Source organism: Bidens hawaiensis, unplaced genomic scaffold (assembly GCF_021521415.1).
Source record: "Bidens hawaiensis isolate Kalapana, Puna unplaced genomic scaffold, B.hawaiensis_p1.1 tig00025753_1, whole genome shotgun sequence".
In the NCBI taxonomy this organism is placed as follows: domain Eukaryota; kingdom Viridiplantae; phylum Streptophyta; class Magnoliopsida; order Asterales; family Asteraceae; genus Bidens; species Bidens hawaiensis.
The window spans coordinates 269,023-289,168 of NW_027494117.1; positions in this window are offsets into that span (position 1 = coordinate 269,023).

Below are 20,146 nucleotides of genomic sequence, written 5' to 3' on the forward strand. Positions count from 1 at the left end.
CCATGTCAATAGGATATGTGGTTAGAAGTAACGACCTAGTATTGTTATGCTTAGGGTCCTATACGTGTGCTTATACGTGTTTACTCTATTTTGATTGTTCATATCGCATGATATTTATAAACTGGTTTAAAATTCACAAAAATCCTAAATGTTCACATACACACTTTCATAGTATTTCCAAGGTATCCTTACCTTAAAACGCAAAAAGTAGATTTTCATTGTGTTTTATGGATTACAAGATTAACTTGGATCCCGTTGTTTTAAATCCCTTAAAGGTTGCATTTATATCGGGTTTGTAGCCATCATAGTAAACGAGACATTATAAAACGACCATTTAACAAAAAGATTCCAAGAATCGAAGGTGATTTACTTACCTGGGATGGTTGGATTATATTGCTTGTTTTCTAGGCCACAAATCGGGTTATACATGCCAATACTTTAAGTAGTCGAATGCGAGTGTTCCGGTCGCCATCCTAAATTTTCGGTGTCAAAATAATAGAACTACAGTGGTTCGTGGACTAGTGTTTTGACATGACGTTGTATCTTGATTTATTGTGTTATCGTTATTTGAGTCGAAAACATGAAAAAGTTGCGGTGGTTCTTGCACATGTTTAGACTCCAATATGGTATTTTATAAAACTTTTTAGTTTCCAGCTCTCGCAGTGACAAAAGACAAAAAGGAAAGGAAAATCCAAGATATTTCCATCGTTCGTGATTTCCTCGACGTCTTTCCCGATGATGTCACCGGTCTTCCGCCCATTCGTCTGATTGAATTCCAAATCGATCTTGTGCCCGGCGCAATGCCTGTGGCCAAGGCCCCTTATCGCTTAGCCCCGTCGGAAATGCAAGAATTATCAAACCAACTCGAAGAACTTTCCGATAAAGGTTTCATTCGTCCTAGCTCTTCTCCTTGGGGCGCTCCCGTCTTATTCATGAAAAAGAAGGGTGGTTCGTTTTATATGTGAATCGATTACCTAGAGCTTAACAAAATCACCATCAAAAATTGCTATCCCTTGATACGAATCAACGAGCTATTCGACCAACTTCAAGGCGCAACTTCTTTCTCCAAAATCGATCTTCGATCGGGTTATCATCAATTGTGTGTTCGTGAAGAAGACATTCCTAAAACCGCTTTCTGTACTCGATATGGACATTTCGAATTTATGCCCTTTGGGTTAACAAATGCACCCGCGGTATTTATGGACCTCATGAACCGCGTTTGCAAACCATTCCTTGATAAATTCGTTATTGTCTTTATTGATGATATCCTTATCTTCTCTAAATCTAAAGCCGAACATGAACATCATTTGCGTTCCATTCTCGAACTCCTTAGAAACGAACGACTCTACGCCAAATTCTCCAAATGTGAATTTTGGCTCGAGGAAGTTCAATTTTTAGATCATATCGTAAACGACAAAGGTATTCATGTTGATCTCGCTACAATTGAGGCCGTTAAGGATTGGAAAACTCCAACGACTCCCACGGAAATTCGATCCTTCCTTGATTTGGCCGGATATTATCGGCGTTTCATTCGAAACTTTTCTAAGATATCTTTGCCTCTTACCTCCGTTACTCATAAAGGGAAACCATTCGATTGAGGTTCGAAGCATTTGGAAGCCTTTTGTACTCTCAAGGACATGCTTTGCAATGCTCCTATTCTAACCCTTCCCGATGGAAACGACGATTTCGTTGTATTTTGCGATGCCTTTCATCAAGGTCTTGGTTGTGTTTTCACGCAACGAGGTCAAGTCATCGCTTACGCATCAAGGCAACTTAAGGTTAACGAGAAGAACTACACGACTCATGATCTCAAACTGGGTGCCATCGTTTCGCTCTCAAAATCTGGAGACATTACCTTTATGGTACGAAATGTGTGGTTTTTACCGATCATAAAAGCCTTCAACATATTTGACCAAACAGATCTCAACATGAGACAACGACGATGGGCCGAATTACTTAGTGATTACGATTACAAGATTCGCTACCATCCCGGTAAAGCGAATGTTGTCGCCGACGCCCTAAGTTGAAAGGTTAATGTTAAATCCGTTCTGCTTCTAAGCGTTGTTGTTCAAACCGATCTTCAAATCTGAATCTTCCAAGCTCAACGTACCTCTGTTGAAGAAGGTAACATGTATGACGAAATTTCATGTGGAGCCGAACTTCAACTCGAAACCAAACCCGATGGTCTTTTGTACTTTCTAAATCGTTTGTGGGTTCCCAATCGCGATGATCTTCGAACTTGTATACTTGACGAAGCTCACAATTCGAGGTATTCTGATCATCCCGGTGCGGATAAGATGTATTTTGATCTTCGTGCTATCTTTTGGTGGATGGATATGAAAAAGGACGTAGCATTGTTTGTATCTAAATGTCTTACTTGCTCAAAAGTCAAAGCCGAACACCAAAGACCTTTTGGTCAACTCGAGCAACCACCGATTTCCGTTTGGAAATGGGAAGACATTGCTATGGACTTTATCACTAAACTACCCAACACCCAAAAAGGAAACGATAGTATTTTGGTGATGACTGATCGTTTAACCAAGTCTGCGCATTTAATTCCAAGCTGCTAAATATATCCTGTCGAGCAGCTTGCTCAAATCTATGTTTGGGAAATTATGTGCCGACACGTTTTACCATTGAGTATTATTTCTGATCGTGATGCTCGTTTTACCTCTCATTTTTGGCGATCTCTTCAAGAAGCCTTGGGAACTTGTCTCGATCTTAGCACCGCTTATAATCCTCAAACGGACGGTCAATCCGAACGTGCGATTCAAACACTCGAGGATATGCTACGAGCGTGTGTTCTTGATTTAGGTGGAAATTGGGCTTCTCACATTCCGTTAATCGAGTTCTCATATAACAATAACTATCATTCTAGCATTGATATGGCTCATTTTCTAGCTCTTTACAGTCGTAAATGTCGTTCTCCGATTAGTTGGAATGAAATCGGTGAAGCTCAAATCACGAGACCCGAAATGGTCCAAGAAGCCACCGACGTTATTGATCTAATCCGTAAGAACCTCATAGCCGCTAGAAGTCCTCAAAAGAGTTACACCGTCAAACGGCGAAAACCGATCGAATTTAATGTTGACGACCTTGTCCTTCTAAAAGTATCTCGTTGGAAGTGGGTAGTCCGTTTCGGAAAGAAGGGTAAGCTAGCTCCTTGTTTCGTTGGTCCTTTCAAAATCCTTGAGGGTGTTGGGAAGGTAGCTTATCGACTCGAGCTACCGCAAGAACTTGTCGGTGTTCATCCGACATTTCATGTTTCGAATCTTAAAAAGTGCTTAGCCGAGGGTAATCTCCATATACCTCTTGACGAAGTACATGTCGATGAGTCGATGATTATGGTTGAACGACCCGTTGAGATCATGGATCGCAACGAGAAGAAAACCAAGCGTAGTCGTATTCAGTTAGTCAAAGTTCGATGGGAATCACGGCGTGGCGCGTAATTCACTTGGTAACGAGAAGATGCAATGAAAGAGAAGTATCCACATTTGTTTGTACCTTCATCTTCGTCTTAATTTCAGGACGAAATTTCCTAAAGTAGGGGATACTGTGACATTCGTCAATTTCGGGTTTCGTTTTGTAAGCTTTTATCATGTAAACCAACACGTTTTGTAAACCGAAACCTTGGATATAATCAAAATGATGGATTTTATGTTACAATATTGTTTTACACTTGTTGGGTCATGAAAACATTCTTTTCGGTCCTTAAAACGCGTAAAAATCACTTAAAATGAACTACAGGGGCTAAATCTGCCATGTTTGAAACTTTAGAATGTCTGATAATCAACCACACCGTGCGATGCTGCAGATCAGCATCCCGTTTGTTTGTTGTTTTATGCTTTGTTTTGACCCTTTTTGCATGAAAACTCTTGTGTCTCACACCCATATTTGACCACCAACATTACCCTATATATACACAACCATTTCCCTTCATTTTCCCCTGCTACAAATCCAAATTCTATCTCAAACTCCATAGATTCAAGGTTGTTTATTATTGTGTTCATGAAGGTTTGACTTCGAAAAGTCAAACTGAGTTTAATCTTTCATTCTAATTAACTTATATAGTCTTAATAATACTTGAATATGGTGGTACAACATATATATAATATACACCCCTTGTTACCTTTGGTAGTTACTTCTCCAGTCTCGATCGGTGAGGTTTCGGACCTTGTAAGGCAAGGCTTCATGGAGAACTTCGTGTTCTTGATAAATATATATATATATATATATATATATATATATATATATATATATATATATACTTATATAACTTGTTTATACATACTAACCATGCTTAACTTCTGCTCATTTTAGTTTATTTACAAGTTCCATGGTTATGGGTTTTAAGAGTCTATGCTTCGGTTTAACCGTAAATAGCTCTAAACCGTAAACCGAACTTTGCTTACTAGTTTTTGTTAAATACTTGTTTAAACATGTTTAATGTTAGATCTCAGTTTATAAAATCATATTTTTATAAGTTCTATGGTTATGGGTTTGTGGATTCTAACCTCGGGCTTAACCCGAAACTAGATCCGAACCGAAAACTGAACTTTTGCTTAAAGACTTTATTGTTAACTTTTTGGTTGTAAAACTTAAGTATTTTCATTCGAACATTTATACAAGTTCTTAGATATTTGGGCATGTGGAAACTATCTATGAACTTATTGTGAGATGGAAATCGAACCAAACCGAACTAAACCGATTTTCACTCGCTTAAGACATACAAGTGTGTTTTTAGCTATCAAGACTTGTATATTTCTTTAAAAATAGTTTACAAACTGATGTTAATTATTTTTTTAAGTACATGGAAATGTTTGATCCAACTTGATCTCATAACTAATTTTGGACCGACAAAACCGAACACTCGCTTAACGTACGTTGTTAGTTCTAAAACAATAGATCTACATGCTTGGTTAAGTATTACTAGACTCTTATGAGTTATCTCATAACATTTTATATTCTGGAAAGTTGACTTTGGGTTTGACCAATCGTCAAGACCCGAACCAACAACCCGAACACTCGTTAAAAACCGGTTTTAGTATCTTTATTCCAAAGGGACTTGCATTCTTGCATTTTTACCCACCTTATTACTTAACATAGGTTGAGTAAACATTAAAGTTAGATACTTTAACCCAGTTTCGAGCAAACTTATATTTTTAAAGGGTTATTATTATAAATTCTTAAATAGTTACATTTTTAAACCTTGAACTTTAATTGTTTACATTTCTCAACATTTATTTTATTTAAAGCCTTTCAAGACAACCTTTCTAAATCCGAAACTTCTTTCCTTTTAGGCATTGTTCGTTAAACTCGTCGTTCCGGCAAATATCCAAATTATCATCTTTCAAGATTATTACTTGAACGTGAGTACTTTCATACCCCGTTTTCCATCTTTTTTTCTTTTGGGGGTGACATTTCATACTTATTCAACTACATGTTTTATACTTGAATCTTAAACAACAAACGTTATTGTATTCTTTACTTGAATAATTGCTCGATTTGGTATTCTATGATTATATGCCTATGTATTTATCGCTTTTGGTTGGTGGAACTATAAAATCCTACTCTATTTGGCATCTCCTTATAGCAATGAGTCGTTAACGTAATGCAATTAACGATAATTATAAAATCCTAGACTATTTCGCATCCTCTTATAGTTAGGTGTCGCTAACGTAATTCTATTAAAGATTTATCCAAATTATTGCTTTTATTTATTGTTTCGTATACGAGTTTTGTGGCTCTTTCTTACTATATATTTATATGATCAAACTTATGAATTTCTCACCAACCTTTGTGTTGATAAATTTTATTTTTAAGAAATGTTACAGGTTTACATCTTGGCTGATTTGGGATTGTGAAGAAAACGTCATCAATATCTTTAGGATATTAGTAAAATAAACAATATTTTATTTGCTATATTTTGTGATATCTTGTTATGAATATTTTATATGTGACATGTCCGATGTTGTGAAATGAAATGAGTTTGTTAAATATTATCGCTTTAATTAGTGTCATGTGCTTATGGGCAATCGTTACACCTCGGCATGTTCCGCCGCCTTTGGTCGGGGTGTGACATGTACCTTGTGAACTACCTCATCAACATGGTAGAAACCTCCTCGATCAGTACCACGCCCAATGATCTCCTTCGTACGAATGTCCTGTAACATGCAAAAAGTTGGATACATAAGTACCAAACAGTTGATTTGTTTTGTCACTTGACTAACAGATAATAACTTTCAGGATAGTGAGGGGATGTATAAACAATTTTTAATTTCCATCTTTTCCGAAAGAGTAATTGACCCTCCCCCTTAAACTTCGACCATTTCTCCACTACAAGTCTCAATATGGGACTCTTTTGGAAAAGACATGTCACAAAAGTCTTTAAGATCATAGGACATGGTGTCTGTAGCCCCGCAATCAAAGATCCAGTTCATCGATTACTTAGATTGGGAGTTGGGGTGAACATGATAGGCTTTGGGTATTTCATAGGTTTCATTAAAACCTTCTCGGTCAAGCCTGTTAAAGAAATAAGCATACGGGGGGAAATATTTGAAATTAATAACAGAAGGGTTTGTGATGCAACTCTCAAACCCTTTACCTACAGGTTTTTCATCAGAGTTCGCTGCCATTCCACCAAACCCGGTGCTACTTCCTTGCCCTTTTACAGCCTAGTCTTCACCAACACTTGTAGCCGGAGCCCATTTGACATTAGATCTGGAACGTTGGTTATTTTTTTCCTTATGACCGTCCTCCCACCATTCTGGATAGCTCACTAGTTTGAAACATGACTCTTTAGTACGTTTCTTCATCTCGCAGTGAGTGCAATACAACTTGGATTTATCTTCTTTCTCCTTGGGTCGGAATTTAAATCTCTGTGCAGAATATTTGGCAGCCAAACCCACTCCAATTTCAGTCGATTCACTATCGGAAGGGCCCGATTTTAGTATATTAAGCCTGGCCACTTCCCTTCGTATTGTGGCATATGCTGATTCTACCGAAGGAAGTGGTTCCTTTTTCAGAATATCTCTCTTGACTGGTTCCATCTTGTTATCAACCGTTGTTAGCAATTAATAGAGTCTTTGTTCTTGAGTCTTCTTGTTTTAGATCTGAATGTCTTCTTCATAGGGTTTGGATCTCTCCTATCTATAGACATCCAGATGTTTTGCAGTTTGTTCCACAAGTCTTCCAGTGTATCGAACCCTTGCCTTAATGAATTAGCCCTTTTATGAAGATCAAATACCTGTAACGAATATGTCCCAGAGCATATATGTAGTGGCTAACCCATCCCAGAGGGCTTTTGCAGTGGGATATTGTGAGACATTATTCACCAAATTGGATTCAAGATTCTGGATAATCCAAGTGAAAACACATTGATCATCTTGTTCCCACCTTGTATATGTGTTATCGGTTTTAGACGGAGGTGATGGTATAAGATCATATTCAAGATACCAAGGATGTTCAGAATGACCAGGATCACACGTGCTCTGACACCATGTTCAGTTCATAATCAGAGGATTTTTTATTATATTTTTCAAGTATATTACAAAGAGACAACTATACACAATATATAACGAACTTAAGGACCTATACAAGGAAACTAATAAACCGATTGATAGGGAGAAGATTATGGAAAACCTGTGAAATCCCTAATTATAGTGGTCAATATTTGACCCCAACTGTTGCTCTATAATTTAAGCTTTCCAATTTTTTCGAGTACCATACATTTATTTAATAGTTATTTAAAGGAAAATTGGTTTTTATTGGTCCCAACTATCGTCTTTTGGTCACTGCCGGTCCCAACTAACGAATTAACTGCTGACGGTCCCAATTTTTAACGTATTAGTTAATAACGGTTCGCGACTAACAGAATTCTAACATCGTTAGTTTCAGGTCGCCTGAAAAACGTTTTTGGCCGGAAAAACACACATTTTCCCCGAAACTCAACAATTTTGTCCCAACATCATGGTAACTTTGTATCGTACCTTTAGTAACATTTTTTCTAGTAAAAGCTCCAATTATTGAGGTCACCGGAGCCCTAGAACCATCGTCGGAATCAGTTGATGGTGCTTAAGTGATGGTGGTTGGTTGGTTGTGAGTCAATTGGTGGTGGTGGTGGTATTCAGGTGGTGTTTTCTGGAAAAAAATTTGATTTTCCATACCAAAAACGTTTTCCAGCGACCTGAAACTAACGGTGTTAGGATTATGTTAGCCGCGGACCATCAGGAACAAAAACATTAAAAGTTGGGACCATCAGTGACCAATTCGTTAGTTGGGACCTGCAATGACCAAAAGGCCATTGTTGGGACCAATATAAACCAATTTTCCTTATTTAAAAGATATTATTAATTATTGGTATTAGTAAATTTTATCATTTTCTTCTAAAAATGGTAATACTTTAGGTTTTGATTTGTAGCTCTAGATATATGTACGTTAATTGTTCTTTTGTACATTTTAATATTAGGTTATTAACCCGTGTACGACACGGGTGAAAATAAAAAAATCGTCTAACAAACACATGTAATTTAAAACCATAACATATGTTATACAAAATATTTCTTAAATATATATATTTTTTAAACTATAACATGCAAATTGAAACTCTTTAAAAAGGCCCATTTTAATTCTAACCAAATTGACATATTTTTGGAAAAACAAGTGTTTTAACTTGAACTCATTTTGCTCACAACTCGTTATGAACAGAACCCGTTTAGACATACATTCTTTAAACTCATCTTTACTCTCAACTATTTTACAAAAACACAATAGAAAAAAAAGTAGTTTATGTGTAAAGCAATATAGCTTTGCCTAGTTGACCATTATCTTAATAAAAATACAAATACATATTTCATAGGGTAAAATCGCAAAACTAACTATCATACAGGTGATAAATATGTATCCAAAATCTTTGTTACTCTTCTAAATCTCTGTACATTTTTAAAAGCATGAGTTGTGGTCATTTATACAAATTAATTTAGTATGCCTAAACTGCCTTTCAAAAAGCACATCTTAAAATAATAATAACAAAGAGATATTAAAAAAATGTGCAATACAAAACATTTATTGATTAGTTCATAAAATTTAGATCATTAACAAAAGTGAAAAACGCACCCGTGTTATTTGATTGTAATAGTGGGCCGTTTATAATTTCATAAAATCTTGTAGTCGAAAGTCATAAATTAACTTTGAATCTGATACGAAAAAAAGTTTGAAGCGTCCGAAATCAATCTTTTGATCCCTCACCAAGATCATGACCCGAAATTTAAAACTCACGTTACTCACAACTTGTTAAAACACATATAGTCATATTATGTATGCCTCACCGCAGTCAATAACAAACTAACAATACTTAAAACAAACTTAGTTGATGAGACGATGCCTAATGAAAAAGCCTGCCTAAAAATGTTTAGTTATCACCATCTATGGAGCGAGCTGCAATTAAAACCGAGCTACTAACATTACTCCATTTTCATAACCATCTATGTGATTATTTCCACAATACAAGAACTCTGTATCAAAATTGAAACGAATCAAAACGGGTTCAGATAGATCAACTTAACTTGTAAAACATGTTTAAGAATGACTTTTGATAATTATTAACTGAGTTAGAAGGTTGCATGCAATAAGTTAAAACTACTGACAACTTTAAACGTGAATGGCCCAGTTGACCCTTTTGAGATGAAACACAACATGAATCCACCTATTCATAGGCCAAGTGGGTAAAAAGTATTACATTTATTTATATCATTCCAACCACAAAAGAGGTACATAAACTAATAAACTTATATTGTTCAAACTTTTATTAGGTTTAAGCTATGAAAAAACATACAGATAAAGACTTAATACTTGAGACAACTTACAAGTACACTCGACCAAATATATTACAGATCATCCAGCTTACAATTTAGAGTACATTATAAGTACATTAAGTTACGAAATGACATAAATCAAAAACAATTTAGAGTAATGGATTCAAGTACTTATATGGCATATTTAAATTTATGTTTACATATGCAGTTCACTCGTTTTACTCAAGTGGCCAAGTTGGCTAAACTAAAATACTTAGTAAAAAAAGAATACATGTCGAATTAATCGAGTAGGTTAAAACGGGTTAAAACTCATTCAAAGTGAATTCATATGCATAGACTTCTGTTTGTGAAGTAAAGAAATAATTCTATAATACGATTTAGTAACAGTTATATAAAGTGTAAAATAATCATAATTTAAATAAGTGTTATAAAATGAAGAAAAACAATGATACCCGTGGTGTGATTTGAGAAACAGGTTAAACCAAAAAAATGGATTTCAGAGAGAGAGATAAAAAACCAAGTTGTCCTCAATTGTGTTCTCATATTACAATCTAGAGATTCTGCGCATTCCGTGTCTGTGTACATTTGTTTAAATACACCTCTCAACCACCTCCTCTTGATTGATGCTTACAGCTCACCTAAAGTCTAAAGATTTGTAAAAAATTTGAGAAAACACATACAAGAGATGAATGATAGCAAATCCCACAAAGACCTTCGGTATGACTAAAATGAGAGATAATATATATCATTGCGAAATGCTCTTTTGCATATTCTTTTTGGCCTGAGAAAGTTGAAATTGCATGCTTAATACATGACACCCTTGCATCAGCAGCTAAAGTTTGATTATATGATTCCTCTGTAAGAATCCAAAATGAATTATAACAGTTAAAACCAATGTGAGATGCGATCCAATGAGTATTTGCAAATTGTATAGCTAAACATAATAAGTTAGCAAATTAGATAGAAAAAACTGACTTGAAATTACTTTATTGGTGCATCTTTCAAGCACCTAATGCTATTGAAGGCCATCAGGGAGGGCATCTGAATGTTCAACGAATTTAATATGCTCAAAGTTAACATTGCTTGAACCACACTTAGATCATTATAAAAAATCCGCCTCAATGTGCATTGTCTCCTGTTTGAAACTTGTCCTTTGTTCTTTTTGTCAAGTTTCAATATCTCTTGCATACTTGATGGTATAACTTGACCCTTTATTGATGTGATGGTATAACGTGACCTCAGCGACACGCAAACAACAACCCGAATTTTGACCCTACAACCCATACCAAACTCACATAAACATATATATTAAACATACCTTATTGCCCCGAAAAAATTCTAAGTGTGCCGTGTAAGTCGATTCAGACCTCCGCACATGATATTTCAATTTAAACTACAAAGTTTTGATCAGCGACGCTATTACCAATAAATATAATGGAAATATGAATATATAGTTTAAAATAAAAAGAACAAAATGCAATCAGTTTAATCTAAAACAAATGGAAATAACAAAGATTACGTGGTTGCAAAATTGGCAAATTTCTATCACTTTTCTAAAATGTTGTTCAATATTTGGCCAATGTTGCAAAATATTGAAGGTGACATTAAAGATTATATATGTAACACCCCGTAACCACAGCGGAAACGTAAACGGGATGCGACAGACACCTCTGATATCAACCACATTGTTTATAAAGAAAACCGAATGCATTATTATACTTCAAAATTACATTATCTCATCTTTCATTACCGTCTAGGTGATACACACAACATATAATACGGTTCATAATTCTATCTGTTATAATGTATCCTAACGTCCAGCACGCAAACCTTACACACATCAAGCACTTAGCACGTAATCAATCACTTTATCTTAGTTGTACCTGAAAAGCATGTGAGAAAACGGGTCAACTACGAATAGTTGGTGAGTTTCACAATTTTAGTAAACCATGATAAATCCATATCATAATATAATATTATCTGGGGACACTGTTAACCCATAAACACATTTAATAACCTCTGGGGACATTGTTGACCCAGAACACTTCCAATAACCTCTGGGGACACTGTTAACCCAGAACACTTCCACTAACCTCTGGGGACACTGTTAACCCAGAACACTTCCAATAACCTCTGGGGACACTGTTAACCCAGAACCCTTTCAATAACCTCTGGGGATACTGTTAACCCAGAACACTGTTGCGGGACCTTTCAATATAAACAACTCAGACAATTACCATTTTAATACATTACCGTACGATTCCCGTACAATAAACATTATATAAATACATTCATTTCCATGCGATCAACATGTACTTAAACACTTTGGTAAAAACATGCTTTCCGCCCCGGGAAAATATTTGAAACATTTCAGTAAAAAGGGGCTCGTGAAAACTCACCTTAGCACATGCAAGCAGGTAACAACAATCATTATCAATTAACACGTCCAATCTGTAATATGATCCCTACGATCGTTATTATACAATTATTGTTTATATAATCTTTAACCTTATCAATCGTTACATCTGGGGACACTGTTAACCCAGTACTGTACCTGTTCCGGGGGCAATGTTAACCCAGAAATACTTCTCCGGACTCAGATTGTGATGACGTTTAGAGTTCCATGGTCACAATTTCTATTAGTCGTTTTCTCGTTTTGCGTGCCTAGCACGAATATCCGTTTAATGTTTCAAAAATGAGTTTGGTCACACACGACCCGAAAATAGTGGTTGTCTGATAATTTAATTCAAAATGTGAAATTATAGCTCGGTTTAGACGTCCCGATTGGCCGCGGGACTCGTTTCCGTCTTTGGCGTACCGGAAACCGTTAAAATCGGTTAAAAATACCCAAATCATCCGACTTATTTTCGGATGATTCATTTTTACTTGTTTAACTCAATTATATGAAAATAGTCCATTTTTAAGGTTTTTATACACCAGTCAGCTCGCTTAAACGAACTTCACCGGTTTACGCGTTTTAACTTTAAAAGTTTGATAATCAGCACGATTAATTATCCGTTTACTCCCGGATCTTGAAATTTTGCACAAATCACTTTTTAATAGTGGGGAATTTTATAAAAATATTTCCAGATTTAATTCTTATATTTAAAATTTATTTATCTATTTTTAAACATCATTTAAACACTAAATATGTCGTAAATACCAAACGACCTTAGAAAAATCCCAAATTTTTCCTGGATGTCCCCTGCCATCCACATAGTCCCCTGTAATTTTTCCAGAACCAAAATCTTCTTTTACATGCCCTTTTTCTAAAACCGAGCTAGAAATCCCTAGAACTCGTTTAACCGAAAAGCCTACTTAGTCTTCTCCAACGGACCTCAAATTTTGTGTGTGAATTATACATGATATGAAAAGCTTATCTGCAATTTTCCAGAATTTTTCATGATATTTAACTATTTTTCACCATTTTTGGCCAAAACCGAGCATTAAATTCACCAAATATTCATCCTTTATCCAAAAATTACCAAAATTTCACAGAACTCATATTTTCATGTGTTTAACACCTCTGTAAAATTTCATGACCTAACTCTAAACGACCAACAATCTGTCCAAAAACACATACACCGACATAAACCGAATATACCTTTCGTTTTCCGCCACTACAAGCTACAAACTCGTCTTTCCGCCTTATCTACCACTAAACACAGAGCCTACAAACAACATACCACAATACCAAGCAAGTTACACTCACGATCAAGCCTCTTACACTATAGTTTCGGTTATTGCTTTAAAAACAAAGATTTAACCGTAAAAATTCGTTTTTGGTTCGTTTAACTCCTTTCTTGGACCAAGATCCCTTGTATAACCCGTATACATCACTTGATCATGCAAGAATCGGTTTTCATCATTGAAACCTCATTTTCTTGCAAATAACTCGAGAAAGGTAGATGAAAACGACTATAATTCGATCTTTACCTCGTTGTTCTTGCTTCAAAACTCGGGTTTTAGCTCAAGAGATTGAGAGAGAATGATGAAGGTTGAATGTGGTGTTTTAAAAAAATGATAAAGCAAAAGGGGGGTTACCCCTTATTGCGACCGGAATGAGAGGGAGGTGGGGTGGGACCCACCTCTCCATTTCTAACCACACATTCGGATATTGGAGATCTGGATAATGTTTTGGATAACCTGGTTCAGTTCGTTTTTCGGTTAAACGTTTAATTCGGCTTAAAACGAGGCTAAAACGGTAGTTTTTCGGCTTAAAAATGAAATTTATATAAAACCGATTTAAAAACTTCAAAAACTTAAACCATGACTTTCATTAACTTAATACATCATATTATTAATAATTGTGCATCTTTTTCGGCTTGATCGATCGTTTCTTGCTCGGTTTGGTATTAAAGGTTTCGTTTAACGTACCGACGTATCATTAAATCGAAATCCTTTTTCTGTGCTTTAATTCACTCATCCCGAAGCTTTAATACTTCGTAAACATCACTAAATATCATATACCCCGTCTATAATGTATCCCTGATACGTTCGGGCTTCAATAACCGTTAATCGGTTAATCGTATTTCTAATACGATTAACTGTATAATCGAGTATAATTCGTACTGTGAATCATTCATACTCGTATAAACACATTACAATTCATATATTCAGTATTAAATAACTCATAAATAGTATATACCGGTTAGGGTATACCTGATTTTGCCGGAATCGTTACATTCTCCCCCCGTTAAGAAATTTTGTCCTCGAAATTTTACACGCCCACTATCCCCTTTCGAGAGAAAGGTGGGGGTGTTTTTCCTTCAGAATTCACCCTCGCGTTACCAGGTATAATCTGGTCCTCGCTGTGAACTCCACTTAATCTTAATCAATAAAGCTTGGTATGTCCAAACTGTTTAGTTTTCCCGTCTACTATCTCTACGGAATTATTTATCATATCAAGCATGTCTTCTATGAGTACTTCCATTACTAGTACTTTCGTTGTCTCATCGCTTAGGTACTTTTCATTCCGTATACATGGCAAAACATCATGTATAATACTTAGCCCCTGGAGTACTTTAATTGATAAACTAAATGACCAATCATGGAAATAGTCTCATGGGGTCCAATATATCAAGGAGCTATTTTCGGTTTTGCCAAACCTCATATCACTTCCCTAAGGTGATGCCTTAAAAATACCTTGTCACCTTTTTCCAGCGACAATGGTTTCCTTTGAATGTTGGCATAAATCCTTTGCCAATATCGCGCTGCTTTCAGCTTATCTTAAATATTATAAACCTGATTGGTTGATTCTCGAATCAATCCAAATATTATGGCTTGAGTGACGCCCATTTTCGATTTAACAAATTGGTGATAATCACTTTTCCCATAGAAAGCTTCAAGCTCTCGATGCTTCCTTCCCTGTCTTCCAATAATGGAAGTAGGATGCCCATTTCGATCTGAGATAATTGAAAATGGTACTCCACGACGAGATACCATTTCACCATCAGGAGTTTGGGCGAGAATTCATTGTGGTAATCGTTATAGATTGGAATGAAATGCGAGGATTGGTTAATCGATCTGCAATTACCCAATTGCCCTCATGCCTTTGATATATCTTGGGAATTTGAGTCCCGAAATCCAATGTAATTTATTCCCACTATCATTGGCGAATTTTCTGTCGTTGTGGCGTTCCCAAGGGTTTTCGGTATGTAGCCTTATCTCTTGCACAACTTAAATATTCACCAACATACGTAACCATATCTTTCTCCAAACTCAGCCATTAATAAACTCCTTTCAGATATTCGTATCATCAACAGTCTAACCCGATCCCGGATGTATGGAATATTTCGATCTATGCGCTTCGTCCATGATTAATTCACGAGGGTCATGGAGGGTCGGGATCCAAACCCGATTTTTGAAGTAGAGAATTTCGTCCACGCGCTGTTCAAAATTCTTCTCATTGCCGTAAAGTTCCTCCTTTTCGCTGTTCCTCTTTCAACGCCTCACGTTGAGCGACTCGAATCAGGTCCGAAAAGTTCGACTGGACTATCATCCCTAGCGCTCGCACTCACAATGGCTTAACCCGACCTTTCCTACTCAAAGCATCGGCTACGATGTTGGCCTTGCCGGGGTGATAACGGATGTCACAGTCATAATAGTTTAACAACTCGACCCATCTTCATCGCCTTATATTCAGTTCTTTCTGATCGAATATGTGCTGCAAACTTTTATAATCGGCGAAGATGGTGCCCTTCGGATCGTAGAGATAATGTCTCCACATTTTAAGTGCGAAGATATCCGCTCCCAGTTCTAAGTCGTGAGTAGTGTAGTTTTTTTTTTTCTCGTGTACTTTTAACTGTCGGGAAGCATGGGTTATAACCTTATTATATTGCGTCAACACGCATCCTAACCCTTTACGCGATGCGTCACAATACGCAACAAAACCATCGTCTCCATCGGGGAGACTTAAAATCGGCGCTTGGCACAATTTTAATTGTTTCTATCTTATTTGGATCTTTGTGAAATTTTTGTTGCTTTACAACATGACTAAGGGATTATGCCTTCTTTATTCAAAATCACATTTCGAAACTTCACGTATAGCTCCTCTTGCTTTAACACTTCCACAATTTTCCTTAATCGTCGTTCGTGCTCTTCTTTACGTTGCGAATATATCAAAGTATCATCAATGAATGCTATGACAAATTTGTCAAAGTAAGGTTTACAGACTCGATTCATGAGTTCCATGAATACTGCCTGCGCGTTTGTTAACCCGAACGGCATGAATAAGAATTCATAATGGCCGTATCGAGTCCGCAACGCTGTTGCTGCAACGTCCTCCTCTTGGATTTTTTCATTTGGTGATAACTATATATAAGATCAATTTTCTAAAGATAAATCGCTCTTTGCAGTTGGTTAAACAGATCATTTACTTCGAAGAAGTGAATACCTATTCTTGATCGTCACTTTATTCAATTCTCCCCAATCAACACATATCCTAACACTTCCGTCCTTCATTTCCCAATTAAAACTGGTGCACCCCATGGTGACTAACTAGGTCGTATAAAATCTTATCCAACAATTCTTGTAACTGATTGGATAATTCTTGCATCTCGGACGGTGCAAGTCGGTAGGGTGCTTTAGCAACAGGGCCAGCTTGAGACATTAAATCGATTCTGAATTCGACCTGTCGGGTTGGCGGTAATCCAGGAAGTTCTTCTGGGAAAACTTGTGGAAATTTGCGTACCACCGGGATATCTTCTATATGTTTTCTTTTAAATACTTTGGCAATCACGTTTGTTAAATACCCCACGTCTTCTTGTCGTAAATATTATAACATCTCAAGATGAGATTAGAGTGGCAACATAATACCGTACACTTTTCTCTGTATTTAATCGCTTCATCGTCCGAAGGAGAGCTTCTAATCATCTTCTTTTCATATTTGATTTCTGTTTCATGTTGAGTTAGCCAATCCACGCTAACTATTACGTCGAAACTTCTTTGCTTTACTGGTCGTAGGTCAATAAGGAAAGGTTAATCGTTCAGAATAATAGGACAATTCCGTACAATTTAGTTAATCATTAGGGATTTACCGTTAGCGATTCTACAGTATAGGGTTCTATAGTTTTACTAATCGGTATCTTTCCAAATGATAGGAGGTTAGCAGGAACTAACTTCTATCGACGACCGTAAAATATCGCTGAAGCCCATTGATTTAAAACTACAACGTACTTAATACCACCTTTGGATCATGACGTGCTTTATTCAAATTACTCCCATAAGTACGGCTCCTTGCTTGATCAGAGGTTGATGCTTGTCATGAGGTTCGTCTTCCAACGACACCTTGGTTCAACCTTGGGCAATTTCTCTTGAAACGTTCTGTATTGCCACATTCATAGCAAGTACCACTGTTTGGCATCCTTTGATTTCTTTGGATGGATTGTTATTGAAGCTGTTGGGTTCGGAGTGGTTGTACACGAATGGGTTGGGGTCGCCGGTTCACATGGCTTCAATTGGTTCTACAATTGGGGCATTACGTCCATCTTTACCACACCTGTGGCCTACTATCACTCGACATTCTTCTTCCTGCCGATAACCATATTTTCCACATTTAGGGAAGGACCTTTCATGCGGTTCATGTTTTCACACCAGAACTAGTCTTAGTATAATTCTGGGTTGTAGGACATACTTACTTATTCAAAAGCCCATCTTGCACTATACCTTTATCATTTCTCTTCTTCAACACTCGACGTCTCACCTAACGTCCTTCCAGTCCGCTTCCCATAGAGTCAAATATATCAATGCTGGCTTGTGACACAACCCTTCCGAAGGTTGTATGTTTTACAGGATTGACTATACTCGTTATCGATGGAGTTAGTCCCCGATATAGTGCTCACTTTGCTTAGTTTCAGGAGTAATCAGCCATGTTATCCGACATGACAATTCCTTCAAACGATTAGCATGTTCTAAGTGATCAGCACACAACATTTCTATCTTCCATAGCTCAGTTTCCAACTCTGAACTCAATTACTCGAATAAAAGTGCTCTAGCACAAGAATTTTAAATTCTGACCATATCATCTGAGTAAAAATTTTCTAACTATAATTTTGTACCATCGTGTTCCATCACGACACAACATAATCTACCAACATATCTGTAGCATATTTTACTACACAATGTTTTAGACCTTTACCAATATCCTTAACCATTTCGATCTTTTCTATCCACTCGCCAATCTATTCCTCCCTTTACCATCGGTAACTATTAATGATTTCCTTACCACAAACAACAACATATCCTTCATACCGGATCTAATTCATTACGACTACTATTCATGTTTAGTTTATAACTAATACTTGTGGTCACAATAGTATCCGGTGGGACATTATCACTCTTAGTAATAACACTAAGAATTGAAATATTCATAATCATGTGATTGCTCGATCTATAAGTCTGCGATCACATTTGCATCAACACTAGCAGTGATCTGTGATACAACATTCGGTATCATCATCTGCTATCTTTGAGCAATCAACTGAATCATATCAAGCTCCATCATTGGAGTTACTCTTTTTATGTCATTCTGCCGTACTCATCCCGTACGCAGTAATCAATACTAATCTCACCATATAACTCGTTACCAGCTCAATCATAACAACAGGTACACATACACACCAAATATTATCATATATATTACACATACCGGCATCTAGTATATATGTCCCACAAATATAATAACATATAGACTTAACATGACGTCGGTTAACGTCTAAATATGGTTCATAACCCTTGTCACCACCTGACATATAGGTCTTTCTCAACAAAAATCAATGTTTAATATTCATGATTTCAATATCCTTCTGCATGTCAGCATAACCGATACATGTTCACCGTGAGCACCAAATGATTACATACCACGGAGTTATAATATCCGTGTCTATTTGTATATCCGACATACACGGTATACCATCTACGAACGAACAGCCAACTATGCTATCATGACTCCAACACCTTTTTGTGTATGGGTAATCATTCTATTCGAGCATACATGGGCGTAGGCATCTAACGGATATAAGGATAACATAGGGAGTTGCAAGGTTCAAGGTAATCGCGCAACATGGGTTGCCTTCAAATATTATTAATTACTATTATGGGAAATTCTATCACTTGCTCTTTCAATGTCCTCAGGCGTTCTAGGTTCGTTAAAATCGGTAATTCTCGATTTGGAGGTGGTATGACTCATATGTTTAAGAGTGAGAAATACATATATATATTTCTATACATTATTTTTTTTTATCTGCTGATTTATTATCAAATTTATTATTATTATTATTTTATTTATTTATTTACCTTAATGGAATAAGAATGGGTTCAGGTACGGATCCGTCCGTACGTGAGGGTCGACGGTTCGGGTGAACATCTGGGGTTATTAGGATATACGGTACCGGTGTTGGTAGGGTAAGGGATTCATCAATTTTGGTTGGGAGTGACGGTTACTAGATATTTCTGGTTAATGTCAAACGGAAGATCTAACTTGGTACTATCATAACTATGGCCCGATAAGTCAGACTCATTATCAACCGATGCTCTAGAAATCTCAGCATCCTCGGTACTTTTTATTATTTCCTTCCCCGGTTCCTTATCCGGGTCCTATTTCTCAATACTTATACCCACAAGATACGCACATATGTATATACACCTTAGCACGTATAAATAATATTATATACATTACACATATGTTGCCATTTTTACCTATTAATGTACCCAGTGACTTCCCCAGAATTCCCTCGTGCAGACAAGTCTGTTATTATGTTCCGGACCATAATAACTCACTTGTTCGACCGAGTTCATCCCGATACTCGTCACTATCTATTATTAGTTGATATTCA